At 43.0% G+C, this 12,387-nt stretch overlaps 1 protein-coding gene across 2 annotated transcripts in view; it reads right to left on the bottom strand.

The window, feature by feature from the left end:
* E23 (ABC transporter G family member E23) overlaps window positions 1–12,387 on the bottom strand; it is a 162,743-nt gene that overhangs the window by 149,610 nt on the left and 746 nt on the right. The gene's annotated exons all lie outside the window — the stretch shown is intronic.

Raw genomic sequence — 12,387 nt, forward strand, 5'->3', positions numbered from 1 at the left:
CCGACTAAATATAAATTAGAAACGCCGTCTAACTTTTCAACAGAACAATTTTCGACACAATGAAAAAAGTTTAAGAGGCCAACCACATCAAAGTGTCTACCGTGTTCAGGAAACTAATAATTTAAAATTTACCTCGGAGTATAAAATTATTACGTAAAATATAAACTGAACTCCCTAGAAACAATCAGCATTAATTGTGTGCGTTTGCGTGCAATCGGAAAGTGTTACAAATCCTGCCGCAGAAAAAAGTCACGATTTGATTCACAAACGATTTCACGCCTGAGAGCTGATCAAAGAAATGAAAGGACCACCACGACGCAGTCTCGGCTGCTGCACGACCGGGAATATTCCATTCAGCCAGTTCCTGCCTATTTAGGGTAGCACAGCAAGCTTTCCGTCTTGGTCCGAGGCGAATGGCCTTCGTTATGAGCCATCCGGCTAGTAACACCAGGACCCTATTACCTTTGTAATTAATAAAGTATTTGAGCACCTACACTCCAAGTTCCGGGTGAAACATAAAACCTACTTTCCTGCTGCACACATTTCTAGATACCTCTTAAGTATCCTGTTGTTAATGTTACATTAATGTAATACAAGTTTATAATCTGGAATGAGATGCAATGCAGCTTCTGAGTTACCGTTATGGACTACTGAACAGACCGTCATATGATCTTAATCCAGTTGGGTATTATTTTACAACACTGTCTGCAAGTTTAAATACGTTACAAAATGTTATTTCCATCATAACCATCATAATTAGTCATATTACCTTTTGGAGAAATTATAACTCATGTATAAGCCCCAAATTTGTAGGAAATCTCTTCAAAGTTTAGAAACTGTTGGCGTATTCGTAACTGTCGAGTCAACAAATAATATTTTATATACAATCTGTCTCTCCTAGTTCCATTTCACACGCATCGCTCTGATAATGAAGGAAGTAGGCTCCTCTGAAGCGTCGGTCAATATATACCAGACTACACGGCGCAACATCACACAAGACAACCATTTTCATATTCGTCGCCATCAGAACCTAAAGTCTCACACAGCTCCAACAGCTAATTACACATCACCGTCAAGTATAATAAATTTCGCAAGGCCCTCACGTTATTTACATTAAAAAAGGAGTTACAATCTATAGGTGAAATTGCGTCGTTAAATATTTTTACATGCCCGAACGTCGAAGGTTCCATGGTTCGAGTCTCACCCCAGCATTCTACTATGTTCACTCATGTATGTCCTGATTTTTCTCAGTCCCTCCGGTTAAATGTTGGCACAAACAATAATTTCTTCCCGCCCGATTAATAATTTGTGATCATCCTTCCATACTACGACTGAATGATCATTTCCTTGGCACAGAGACCTTCTTGAGGAGCTCACAGGAAGCTCAGATAGTGAACAAATTCAGTGTCTCTTATGAAACCCGAAGGTTCATTAACATATTCACAAGCGCCGCCACTGATCCCTATCAAGAGCCAGCTTAATCTAATTCACTTCCTCCAACCCTATTTGACTAAGATCCAGTTTAATATTATCTTCCCATGTACGCCTATATCTTTTCAAAGTTCTCCCTCCCCTTTCAGGCTTGACAACCGCAATTGTGAAAGCTAAATGACCACAGCAAATGCGAATGGGCATACAGAAAACTTATTTTTGTAGCAGTCTTACGTGGGCAAACCTTTGTTTACATTACAGTCGCGCCGACCTCCTAAATGGGTGTCACCAGTTACCAGAAACTGGATCTTCACGCCGATATCAAGCTGTGCCATCGACGCATTCCCCCTCTTCAAAAGTTAACATTTTAATATCACACTTTGATTTCTCTCGGGGTCTTCCAACCTGCAGCTTTCCACATCCAGGACACATTTATCGTCTCGTCTCCGAGATGCACGCTGAGTACCAATGAACCAGAGCCACCTACTTGCACCCCTTTCAACAGATACCGTATATCCAGCTGCATTAACCATGAAACAACCAGCAACGTGAAACATCTGTTGAACAAATATTTGCGCACATGTCTGCTACTTCACATTCCAAGAGCCAGGTGTCTCTTTCCATCAAGCACTTGCTTGTCGTGATGTTGTACTGTCATTCTTAAGTCAAAACTGAGCTATCAGAAAGATAAAGCTACCCGCGTAGATTTCAGGGAGGAGCAAAGTTGCACCCAACATCAGAATTACTCAGGGTACAGACGAACTAGTGCAGCAAGAAATGATGCATGAAAACACAAGGAGATTTTAATGCATGTGTAAGAAAACGCGAAAATATTACAAAATGGTGAAAAATTATTTGATTTGAGGATAAAAAGGCGCTGAAAGTCCTGACGAGTTTTAATACTGACTAAAACTTAAGACCGTTAAGACTAATATACAAAAACCTAAAACTTTGTCTGTAGTCTTGTACAGGTGTGAAAGTTGGACTCTAATCGTAAGGAAACAACAGTGAGTGTGTTTGGGAATAAGTTTTTTGGAAGAAGAACAAACATCCAGACGCAAAACAGAGGAAGTAACAGCAGGCTGGAGGCAATCAGCTTGCCTCATAACCTGTGACGCTGTTAAGTGCTTGCCAACTTTTCGGACGAACCTGCATCGCCCTCCTACCCCGAGGGCAAAAGCAGCAACTTCCTCCGAAACTACAGTAATCAGTTACAGCACTACAGTCCAGAAGACACCGCCATGATAATCTTAATCAAAATGCTATTCTGGCAGCAACTGCATGGCTTTGAGTTATTTTAAATTACTACTGTCGGCCTGTCTACATGCTCGATTTATTCCTGTATTTATGCAAATTCTAATGCCAGTTGTTCCAAGTGCAACAACAAACATGACACAATTACTATAATGATCACAGCACACAGTTGAGGTGTATCAGAATTATCATCTCTTTCAAGGGCAGGCCCATTGAAATCTGTTAAACATTATGACTGCAACTTGAGACATGGGAGCACGCGGATCTTGAAGCATTGGGGACTAGTGTTGAAGTGGCACATGCCTCTCTCCACTGACGTAATTAAAAACTTTGCTATAATCCAATAACAACAACCACTTCAACACGTAACTATTTTAAAGGAATGATTCACAGATTCATTCGTACTCATTGCCGGTTCATGTCACGTCTTCCAACTATTTTTACTTTTAAGGGTCCATTTTAATATTAACTTCCAGTCCATGCCTTGGCCTGTTACATGTTTTCTTTTTACGATTTTCCGAAATCAAAACTGTGTATAAGTGTTTTCGTTATTGATGCGTGCAGTGGCTGAAAGGTTCATGATTACTCAATTAATTTTCTGTGACAAATTAGTTGATTTATTATTTGTATTAAGCATCCTCTTAGAAGCTGAATAGTTTAACCTGAGCGATATATGGTTGTTTATCAAACAGAAGAAAGACTCTGGCTAGTGAGATGACTAATAAAAGGGGGAAATGTGTGAAAGGGAGGGGAGGCAACAACACTGTATAAACTGCCCACGTGACTGCTGCAGTAACGCTAAGAATTACGAGCTTCAAGCTCCGTACACCTTAACACCGGTCAGAAGCCCGTTCCAACTTAATTAACTTGGCGCATTGCTTCCTAAAGTTGCCGAGGAAAACCATGACAAATCTGAATAAGAATAAATGTGACTGAAAGAAAATAGGACTCAGAAGAGTTACCCCTGTCTCCTCTGATTATACTAACCAGCAGTACAACAGACAGCAAATCGAAACATCACGTCTCTCTGAAGCCTTTTGATCCAGGAGGAAGAAATACAAACAATGTCTTCGAGAAGGAAAACCCAAATGTTTATCAAACTTTCTAAACATAGATGTCCGAAAGTTCACGGATCGCTGAATGAAAGCCGTTCGCTTTTCTTTTATGACGAGCTGAATAATCAAGCTATTCTGGACGGCCACGAGTGAAACAGCGCTGCCCAGGACAACCAACTTACTCCTGTTAAAATTCTCTCAGATTTCGTTTTGAGGCAGGGGTAAAAAAATTAACGTTTATTTAAGGCGTTGGAGGACGCCCAAAGCGCCGTGGAGTATATCAGAACGGACGAGAGAGGAAGAGGAGACCGGAGAAAATAAAGAATTGACCAAGCATACCTATTATTAGGCTCATTGGATGGAAGAAGGTCGTCGGATATGTAGCACGCATGGCAATTATAAGACGTTCATACATTTCAGCCGGAAAATTTGAAGAAAAGAGAAAATGTAACATAGACATAAGGATGTTGACTGGATTCATTTGACTCAGGATACAGTATAATGTCTGACTATGGTGAAGACGATAATAAACCCTCGGTTTCCGTAAAAGACGGGATATATATATATATATATATATATATATATATATATATATATATTGACCAGCTGAGTGACTATCGGTTTTCCAGGAAGACAACCGTTCCATGGGGTTTGTAAAACAAATAATTCGTTTCCATTTCCTTGGTTTCCCAAACTGTGCTCCGCGCGATGACACGAGTAGTTCCTCGAGATGACAGTAGTTTCCCGCGATAACATTTAGCAACAGAATACAAACTTGAAACTGCAACACTGGTGGAACAAAGCCGAGTGAAATACAAACTGTACAAGACTCCAATGCCATGTCTGTCCTAGCGTCAGTCCTGATATTAATAATTATAAAAATGATTCCCGAAAAATTTAAGAAAAGACACTCATCTCATTAAGCAGCCAGGAACTTCCAATTAAGATAATTAACTCTTACACTTTCCTAAGTCTTCTTGTCCCGCAACAGATTTATAAGGAATGCGAAAGAAATCAAACTTTGTTTCTATAACTTGGTTACTCTACGTTGCGCGAAGTGGCCCTACCACAGATATCTCTCATAGACCTTCCCAGTCTTGTCTCCCCCGCCAGTCACCATTTAACAACCACTGTTCCATAACCATGCGTCTATCACTGCCCACGTGGTGTGCGATAGCCCTGGCTTAATCTCTGACCCTACGCTTAGCTGGTCTCAGATTTTCTTTTGGTGATTTATGAAGATACAAGTTCTAAAAACTGTAGTATATTCCGACTCTGACTTTTCAACGTTGCAGAATATTGTAACCCCTTCCGGTCTATTAGCATTTACAAGTAATTTTCTCAATGGTTCATGACATACGACCAGAAAGGGTTAAGGGTTGTGTTCAGTAAGGCCCGCGTGTACTTTTTAACAGTGAATCTCTGTGCATGATGCGAATAAAATAACATAAAAATATATTCTTCTTGAAGACTAATATGTGAACCGGTTTACGATAGTATGTTATAACAGAGTTTTTCTTTAATTGCCACGAAGTTTCAACAAGATTTCGTGCACAACCAGCCGAGCCGTGTGTCGATGAGTCGATGGTCCCAGGAGACTGCTTTAAAGCACACAGTGTTTACTGTACAGCGTGCACTGGCAACTGTTCATCCCATCGCCCATCCCCGCCCCCGGGGAAATACAAAAGACCAAAACTGAACTTCATGACAAACGCTCCTGTAAATAAGAAGCGGGGAAGATGAATCAGAAGAAGAAGAAGACAGACAGACAGTCCTCGTGCAAAACAGTCAAATTTTGATAAGCGAATCTGGCAATAGGAAAGATAAGGTGCTGAGTTGAACTGAACGCAAGGCCACCGCGAGATAAAGACACCACAGCCAAGTTCAAGGCTGTGTCGATACGGCACAGCTGGTTAGTGTTTCTGACATTTTGAGCACTATGGCATGGTGGTCAGTGCAGCTGGGCGACTGCCGAGCCACAGGAACCAAAAAGCGACCTTGAAACAAAGGACAATCGCCATGTTCAAGTACGCGATTGGGGTGGGGGGAGTCAGTGAAGGTAGTGGGGGAAGGCGCAACTGCACTATATTTATCAGTGTCATATCGCACTGCCTAATCACTGCCAAGTGATTTTTTTTTTTTGTAATTGTAATCAAAATATCGCTCGAGGTACTGCTGCTGTGTGTCTGGGTTTCCCTGTGCTGTAATGTCCCGTGCAGGTAAAGAAAGGCCTTGCGACGGGCCGATCCCCCAACCAGGGAGTACTTCCAAATGTCTACAATACTATACCCATCCCTTAAACCCTGAAGATGGAGACAGGAATCCTATGTTTCTCCGAATGAGTCCACATGGCGTCATTTCTTGAATTCAAATGCGTGCTACATGTCCCATCCAGCTTATCCGGCCACGATATGACCCTCCTAATAACGATTTGGTGAAGAGCAAAATTATGTAACTGTCGCTCACTGTACACCCTTCTCCGACCTCCTCCCTCTTGGGTCCATATATTCCACTCAGCACCCTGTTTTCAAACGCCTGTCAATCTGTGTTGCTCTCTTGGGGCAAGAGACCAAGTTTCACAACCACACAACATAAAGCAGCTAACCCCGCAATCGCACTCGAATACTGGAGCTGCGGGTTCCGTCTGAAACGGGCGAGTCATCACAGCGGTTCGATCCCACGCCCAAACAGTAGAAAACAGAAAGGCTAGTGACAAACCTTAAGAACCTACAATCAGCCACAACGTTCAGTGCCACAGAACATTTGAGTCCGAAGATGGATGTCTTCTGGCTTTGTAGCGCCGTGTAGACTGGTATAGCCTTACCGACGTTTCAGAGGTCCTTGCTGCCTCCATCATGAGGGTGGTGAGTGGACCTCTGAAACGTCGGTAAACTTCTACCAGACTACACGGCACTAAAACCCAGAAGACAGCAATCTTAAAAAAGAATTATGTCACCTCTCCTCTCCTCGCGTCTGCACGATGCCCCTTCACCTGTTCCGACTCAGAACATTTAGACACACAGTAAAATTCATTGCACGGCGGATTAAACAGTGGCAAGACAATAAAGGGCAAAATATAAAAACTTGAAAAATAATTCTTGCTGTATGTGGGATTCGAACCCAGTGTACGACCGCCGAATATTGTCCGCGCCTTCAATTACACGACCAACAAATCTACAGTGAGGGAGAGAAGGGGGTATTGCCCGATTTGTATTTGTTATATAACTCCAGTCCGCCAGCATTCCACAACATGTCTCACGCGTGGAAAGAAACGTAAAACAAGTTCAGAGTAAAATTTACGACGCCAGTGTTTCACTCTGCATACGGGAGACAAATTATAAACCAACGATTCCTTGTCTTCGAGGTTTCAAGAAGTCCAGAAGTTTGTCAGCGATAAGTGACCACATGCTAGCACGTCGCGGATAGACGACAAGGGTCAGTCCTCCAGCTTGGGCATTGATGGGGCCAACCACCTTTCACAGCAAATATCTTACTTAATGTTGCGTACTGTTTGCGAATTATACCAATGACACTGCCTGTCTCTGTACGGGTATGAAACCTGGTGTCTCACCCTACGGGGGAAAAAATAACACAGAATGGGAGCATTCGCAAACAAGGTGATTCACCGTTTGACGAACCAGAAATGTGGCACAGAACACCAAGTACCAGTCAGAAATGACGTGTGGGGGGATGACAAAAAGTCGTGTATAAATTCTACACTAAAATCCAGTCTTTTTCTATTGAACCAGTCTTGTAGACAGTAATGATTACAGAATGTTTAAACTGTCTGCAAGAGCAAACAGTGACTATTCAGCGCGCACAATTCAGCTGACAGAATGTGGTAGATGTCTTTTAGACCAGGGAGCGCAACAAATCGCGTAGAGTGACAAGCCTAGCCCGCAATTCGGCAGAACAGCAATAATACGTGTGTCTCTTATTTCGACCTACATCACATTTGTTCCGTTGTTTCCAGGCAAATGTATAAACGAAATACCATCTGGGTTCTCACGGAGCAGCGTCAAAGCAAATTCACTTCTTCAGGTCGGGAATTTCAGAATAAGAATACATTATAAAACAATAGGTCTCTCACCGCCACAGTGGTCTAGCGGTTAGAACGCTGGCCTTGTAATACTGGGGGTCTCGGTTTCGATTCCCGGTGCCTGAACTTATAACTTGTGTTGGGCAAGGCCGTGGTCTAGGCAACACGGAGTTTTCCTCCGGGGGCTTCCCCGGTTTCTCCGTGGCATCCCAACAATTACTCCATTCACACACAGAAGAAGGCAATGGCAAACCACTTCTGGATCATCTGCCAAGAACGTATATGAACAGGTCCCAGTCCGAGAAAAGGATGGAAGGATCCTGTTCATATGGACCTGTCGTCAGACAGAACACTAAATAATAATAAGATGAGGTGGTCTAGCGGTTAGAACGCTGGCCTTGTAATCCTGGGGTCTCGGGTTCGATTCCCGGCGGTGCCCGAATTTATAACTTGTGTTGGGCAAGGCCGTGGTCTAGGCAACACGGAGTTTTCCTCTGTGGCATCCCAACAATTACCCCATTCACACACAGAAGAAGGCGATGGCAAACCACTTGTGGATCATCTGCCAAGAACGTATATGAACAGGTCCCAGTCCGAGAAAAGGATGGAAGGATCCTGTTCATATGGGCCTGTCGTCAGACAGAACACTAAATAAATAGGTCTCTCACATACTTGGTAGCATTCATTACGCGGGGAATCAACCCATAGCACCGCCCCTCTAAGTAGATCTACGTGGGGCGCTGTAATAAGACATTGGAAGGTCCATATTAGCCGATGGGGATGTATGCGTTGGACCTAGGATCCCAGGGATGAATACCGATGAGGGCATGAGTGTCTGAACTGCAAAAATGCGAATATGCCAATTATACAAAACTAAGTTTCCAGGGTTAAAGCTTCGTGCAAAACATTCCTGCTACATAATTACATGTCCCCCTGTTCAACTCCGCTTTGTAACATGTCAGTCATACCAACTGAATTTTAGAAAAGTACAGGCCACATCTTTCATAAATTAGTCTCCGAACATGTCCTAAGGGGAATATTTGGACCTAAGTGAGGTGACGTGGCAGAGGGTGGAGAAAATTGTGTTAATGTGGCGTTCCACAACTTGAACTCTTCACGAAATATTATTAAAGAGAACACATCAAGAACGATTAAATTGGAGGGGCACGATATTTTTATCGCAAAAGCTGGAAGGTACAAAGACGCCTTTAAAAATATTTTACACACATATGTATAAATGCAAAAGTAACGTGACATAAATCTTAAACAAGGGAACGAACACGGATAAACAGACATTTAAACGTGTAATTTTATACATACAATAAACTCTGTCCTTCCAAAACGCTTGTCAAAATTATAATTTTTCCTTTCGTTTTGTGTGGATGTCAAACTTGGCTTTTCACCCAAAACGAAGAACATAAGACTGATGGTGTTTGTGAACAAAGTGCAAAGCAAACAGTCGGACGAGAAATGAACACGTAAGAGAAAGCGTAGTTTCAAAATACGGAGCTTCATAATTTGTCTTCTCTTCGCAAAATATTATTACAGTAGTTTAATATATTTAAGTAGGAAAATCTGAGGCGAAGATATCACTCGGGAGACCAAGACGTAGTCGGAAGGTTAATATTAAAATGAGTCTTAATGAAATTAGGCGTGAGGGCGTGGTTTGGGTCGATCTATCTCAGGTCACGTACGAGCAGCGAGCTCTTGTGAATACAACAAGCCCTCGGGCTGCATAAAAGACATTTTTCTTTACTAGTTTTGCAACTGTCAGGATATGTAGGACTCTCCCCCGAGATACCAAGTTACGGGATGCAGACACCAGCGAACCGCTTCGTTAGCAAAGGGCACTGTCACACAGCAAGTACATTAGGCTGATGCAAAATGTAAATCTTATAGAATCAATTGACCTATAGCTGGTGACCCCGTTTGAGGAACATTTCTTGGTGGTTTAATATTTAACAACACTGTGTCAGTTACGAAAGATACTTTATGATATAATGAGCCGGGATAGCTCAGTCAGTATAGTGACTAGCTACGGGCTGGACGACCGGGGTTCGATCCCCGACGGGGGCAGAGGATTTTTCCTCTAGCCTCTGCTAGTCCAGACCGGCTCTGGGGCCCACCCAGCCTCCTCTAAAATGGGTACCGGGGTCCTTTCCCGGGGCACGGCCGGGGCGAGATGCTGACCACTCACCCCCATCTAGTGCCGAGGTCGAGGTCAAGGAAGAGAGGAGCTATACCTCCACTCACCCCAAACGCCTACATGGCGTATAGTGGGACAAACTTTACTTTACTTTACTTTACTTCATGATATAAGATGAAACGGATTAAACAATGAAAGTAAGACAGCTACATATGGACGTGAAACATGACGACAGAAAAATAAACATGAGACAAGAATGCAGACAGCATAAATTGAATTTCTTTTAGGAATAGTTGCTAGCATTCAGACATCAACACTATTAACAATATACAGGTCTATTTAACCCCTTAAAGTCCGAAGCTCATCCAAGTAATATTTAAAATTTCAGTCCGTACCGCAAAGAAAACATTTCACCTGGTCGACTGGTTAATGCTGTTTAAAGAAATAATCTCTACTTACAGTGAGAAACACGAAAAGCACTGATCTCTATGGACAAAGTTTGCGATGGTTACAACGGGCGGTACTGTGCTTTAAAGGCCTAAAAATAATGAAATACAATATTTCACAAAACAGCGAATACGTACACCACACATTTCCTACAGGTAGGGTTAGGCCCGCAGTAAACTTAGAATCCGAAGGGATATGCATAGAAGTGGCTGTGGCAGATTTGAGCTTAGTATCCCAGAATGTTCCTGGGACTGGGAACATCCATGAAAATTGCAGAGTGTTTCTTGAACAAAACTGGAAAGGTGTATTCTTTGGGGTACACTGACATTCCAAAGGCGTTATTCGCGCAGAATCAAGTAGGCCGTTGTTGCACTAATGCGATCTGATGACACAGTTGCATCCTGTGTCATTCTTGTACTTATGAGATCCCAGGTCACTGTTGCGGAAAGGTGGGTTCCGTTGGATCCTTTTGTTTCACAACAATGCGTTCCAACAATGGGGCAGGGGGTTCCACTGTTGTGAAAAACACCACTGTCAAACACCTAAGAGGTGTTCTTAATTCGTGAAGAACACCTTACGAGCCAAATCACGGCGAAGCTGAGAATAACAGAACATCTCCAACCTTGCTCAAAAGCACGATTCACTTTGGTAACAAAATTACATTGTCTTGCTGGCCGAGTCTTACTGAAAAAAAGAAAATGGTTACTTAACTGGTGACGTACATATTTCGTGTTCAAAAACATCGACATATCAAAATTGTGCTTCATGCTGTATGGGTAGGGAGGATAGCAAACTCTTATCAGCGCAGTACGATTAGCCAAGTATGCAAATGAGTGCTTGAATGTGTCCGTCGTTCTGCGCTGCCCACAGGCGTAGGCAATTCTACACCACTGTGTCAGTTCCGCCTCGTCTTGTTGGAGCGACTTACATAAACCCGTCCTTCTTGGGAAGCTGACAGTCGGTCAGCTGGTCATGAAACCACTCACATCTGACGTCGTCCTTAACGCAGTTCATCGGCTGTCTGCAGCGAGCCATAAGCTAAATGTTCATTTCGTGGAGCTCCCATTTACGTCCACAAAAGAACTCAACAAAATCTGCGTATTTGTCGAAGATGTTACCACAGATTATTTCAAGACGCTATGCTTCAGTGGTGCCAGTGTTAGTCCCACCTCACAAGTTCGTGCGTACGCCATGTTGGTATCACGGATTGCAAGATACCTGGTTAGGTCAGTCTCCAGTAATATAACGTCGACAGCAAATTTAATCAAAATCCGTTCAGGCGCTAATCGCTCTGCAGACTGACTGCGTACTCCACAGAGATGGATTCCACCGTGAAAACAGAGATGGCAGAAAAACTGCGGGCAGGCACCCTTATGCGTCGTGCACGCACACACACACAGCTGCATTAGGCTAACGCGGGTCATTTGGAGGAGCACTTGTTACAAGAGACGAGCTTTACTTTAATCCAAGTGATACCAATGTAACACAAAACAGTTCCGTCTGTTTAGAAGTTCCAGTCAGTCAAATGGGGCAAAACTTCGCAACCATACGTCAGGATAAACTGCAAAATACTCGACGCTGGATACGATTCGACAGTCTCATTACATCTACACCACAAAACACTGCAGTATGGTGAATTCCTACAACACAGCTAACACCTATTTATGCCCCTTTTGCTCGCATTGCTGAAATATTTACCAGCAGACTACTGTAATTGCATTAACTCCGTGGCGCTAATTCCTTCTTTACAAACTGACAGTAGCTCAGGGTGTCACCATTTATGGCACAACACTGTTCGTTAGGTCTTCACACGAGCCGCCGAAGAGCCAGATATATCCAATCCACAACCGAACACCCTATTCCTATCAGATTCACATCGACATAATATTATCCACGTATAACAACGATTTCCAAGTGGTCTCTTCCTTCCGTGTTATTTTGCCCAATGCGTGCTACACATCCCGCCCATCGCATCACTCATTGTTTGATTACTCCCGCAAAATTTTATAGGTTGG

The sequence above is a fragment of the Zootermopsis nevadensis genome, unplaced genomic scaffold (genome assembly GCF_977971745.1).
Source record: "Zootermopsis nevadensis isolate Lab colony 2312 unplaced genomic scaffold, Znev_1.0 Znev_ptg000007l, whole genome shotgun sequence".
Taxonomy (NCBI): domain Eukaryota; kingdom Metazoa; phylum Arthropoda; class Insecta; order Blattodea; family Termopsidae; genus Zootermopsis; species Zootermopsis nevadensis.